A 3,650-nucleotide genomic window follows, 5' to 3' on the forward strand; every position below is an offset into this window, starting at 1 on the left:
TCACTAATTGTACAAATGGGGGACTGTGAGGACCCAAGGAGAGACAGTGCTGACTGTAATAATATAAAGGAGGGCTGTGAGGGCACACAGCAGAGATAGTGCCTACACTAACTGCTCAAAGGAGGGACTGTGAGGGCACAAAGGAGAGACAGTGCTGACACTGACTGCACAAAGGAGGGACTGTGAGGGCACAAAGGAGAAACAGTGCCGACACTAACTGCTCAAAGGAGGGACTGTGAGGGCCGAGAGGAGAGGCAGTGCTGACACTAATGGTACAAAGGAGGGACTGCAGTGGCACAGAGGAGAGAGTGCTGACACTAATGGTACAAAGAAGGGACTGCAGTGGCACAGAGGAGAGACAGTGCTGACACTAACGGTTCAAAGAAGGGACTGCAGTGGCACAGAGGAGAGACAGTGCTGACACTAACGGTTCAAAGAAGGGACTGCAGTGGCACAGAGGAGAGACAGTGCTGACACTAACGGTTCAAAGAAGGGACTGCAGTGGCACAGAGGAGAGACAGTGCTGACACTAACGGTTCAAAGAAGGGACTGCAGTGGCACAGAGGAGAGAGTGCTGACACTAATGGTTCAAAGCGAACTACCACTCTAAAGACAGAGAACTCTAACCACACACGGATCCCAGTAGCACACTACTCCATCGCCACTACTCACCACAGGGCATCAGGTGAACAGCAGCTACACAACTGATCCTAGCAGGGACTGCAGGAGTAACTCTTGCTCCATCCCTGTAGCTAGCACCAGTACCATACACGGTACAGGAGACGTGTGTGGAGTTTGAGCCGGGCTGCACTGGATAGGACCACCAGGACACGGCTCAGACATCAGTGCTGCTAGTGATTCAGTTAGGGGGTTCTATCCTACCTCACGTTCCACAGGTAGGTGCCTTCAACCTGAATGATTCTGCGCAAGCAGACCCTCCACGTTACCCAAACCTACAACAGCATTAAACACAGCTGGCATAAGGCCAAACTCTGGACTTTATTAAAGTTACACAGGGCACATCGCGTCCACCTCATTGGTTAGAGGGAAATCATTTGTGACAATACTTACAGACACCAGGTTCATCCAGATAGGGGTCCTGGAAATCCCTCCCGCGAGATGCATCGCTTACTCGACATTCAGCGTACCTCTGAGAGCCTCTAGAAGGCTGCAATGAGGATCGGGTTTGTTTCCGCTGGATCCCCATTAGGGAGGGTCCCTTTAGCCACACCACTCATCCTAAGAGGCTCTCTGATCTTCTCAAGGCTTATGAAGGGACATCAGTGATGTTGGAAGCCAAGAGGTGACACTGACATAACTTCAACACGTGACGTACCCTCACCAAAGAATGAGTGGGCAGAAACAGCCCACTAGAAGGACACCACACAGTCTTCAGAGTAAGATTTCTAAGCTTGCTGTCCGTAGGTACATTTGGCAAATTATCTTCTAAAGCACTTTAAAAATAATTGAACACTTCGCTGGCAGGTCATGGCACTAGCAATTGCAGGTTTCCTTATATTGTTTGTTCTCTGTGTAACACATTGTGAATCTAGACTGTGCTTTCCTAATCCTCTCCACACCAAAGGATGGAGCCCATGAACAGTTTGTCTCAGCAGATTGGCTATGCGCGCAATATTTTTTTCATGTGCCAACCCTCATTCATTTTACCCACCAGCCAGAACTTTCAAGGGCAGGTTTCAGCTCATATGTGTTAGAAGGCGACCTCAGAGGGGCCCGGAGGGGGCCCTGACTGTCCTGAGACCCACCCTCGAGGTATCGTAGCCGGGCACTGGCGGGAGACTCCTCAGGGGAGGAATCTCGTATCTAGGATCGTACACTCGGAACCACACGACAAAGAGACACCACACCGAGAGTTCTTAAGAATAAACCTTTATCAGATCGGAGTTGTAGGATCTTTATGATCAGCAAGGCAAATATGTACAAGTGGAGCGCGGGCTCACAAAGTCTTGGAGGGGGGTAGGAGGTAGCGGGACAGTCTTTGGGGATATGGATCAGATGCAGGAGCGTACCCGGCGCACAGCTCACAATCCTCGAGCTGGGGGATACGCTTGTCGTCGTGGGGTCCGGCGGGACCAAGAGAGTCTGTGGGAGCCGCGAGTCACTCAGCAGGGCTCAGGGACAAGTTCGGAGGTCTTACGATCTTCAGGGAGCCGCGAGTCACTCAGCAAGGCTCAAGCACGAGTTCGGAGGTCTTACGATCTTCGGGGAGCGGGGAGCCGCGAGTCACTCAGCAGGGCTCAAGCACAAGTTCGGAGGTCCTACGATCTTCAGGGAGCCACGAGTCACTCAGCAGGGCTCAGGTGGTTCCAAGGCGAATCTGCCGGACAGTCCCCGAGCACCCCTTGTTATAGGGCGACTCCTCTTTGATGTCCGGAGTCTGTGCAGGCAGGGGTCTTGTCACCTGGGGGTCGCTTGTTGGGGTTTCCTGCCATTGTCCTTTGATCCTTACAGGGCCGGGTCGGGAGGAGTCCCAGACACCCAGCAGGCGTGGAGCCAGCCCTCGGGGAGGCCGGCTGGTCGATCGAAACCCACCTTCCCAGGGAAGCGCAGAGGTGTGATGGAAACTGCTCCTCCCTTTCTCATCCCAAGGGGAGCGCGATGTCCTCCAGCCGGAGTGGCGCCTCGAGGCCAGGGTCGCGCTGGGGCCGGGCGGCCATCTTGGTTCCTCAAGTGGGCACGCGGGCCCGGGGTGGCCGAAAGGAGGAAGGCCACGGACGGGGGAAGTCCGGGTCGGGTGTGTGTGTTCTGGTGGGAATGATCGGCTAGGCCGTGGGCTCGGGGGCTGGTGTGAGGTGCAGGGGTCAGGTCTGGCTATGTTACGAGGGCCGGGTCTAACACGCGTCCCCCTTAGCTGAAAGCTGGAGAGAACTACCCATCCTCTTGGGGGTTCTCTTCGCTGAGGCGGAAGAACCGGGAGAGGCCATCGGCGTTGGCCTGGTCCGTACCAGGGCGATGTTCCACGGTGAAATCCATCCCCTGGAGGGAGATTGACCACCCCAGTAGCTTGGGGTTTTCTCCTCGCATCTGCATGAGCCATCGCAAGGGGCGATGGTCGGTTTGGACTTTGAAATGGGTGCCGAACAGGTAGGGGCGTAACTTCTTGAGGGCCCAGACTACGGCGAACGTCTCGCGCTCGATGGTGCTCCATCTCTGTTCCCTGGGCAACAGCCTTCGGCTGAGGAAGGCTACGGGCTGGTCTAGGCCTTGGTCATTCACCTGGGAGAGGACTGCCCCGATGCCATGCTCGGAGGCATCAGTTTGTACCACAAACTCCTTGGAGTAGTCGGGGGCCTGGAGAACGGGGGCAGTGCACATGGCCGCTTTCAGGGCATCGAACGCCTCTTGGCAGGCAGGGGACCACTGCACTTTCTTGGGCTGTTTCTTGGACGTGAGTCCCGTGAGGGGACCGACCAGGCTGCCGTAATTCCGGATGAATCTCCGGTAGTAGCCCGTGAGGCCCAGAAAGGCTCGGACCTCCGTTTGGGTAGTGGGGGGTTCCCAGGCTAGGATGGCGTCGATTTTGGGCTGTAGAGGGGCGACCTGCCCGCTTCCAACCTGGTGCCCCAGGTAGGTTACCGAACCTTGCCCAATTTGGCACTTGCTGGCCTTCACAGTGAGGCTGGCCTGGT

The sequence above is a fragment of the Triturus cristatus genome, chromosome 10 (genome assembly GCF_964204655.1).
Source record: "Triturus cristatus chromosome 10, aTriCri1.1, whole genome shotgun sequence".
Classification (NCBI taxonomy): Eukaryota; Metazoa; Chordata; class Amphibia; order Caudata; family Salamandridae; genus Triturus; species Triturus cristatus.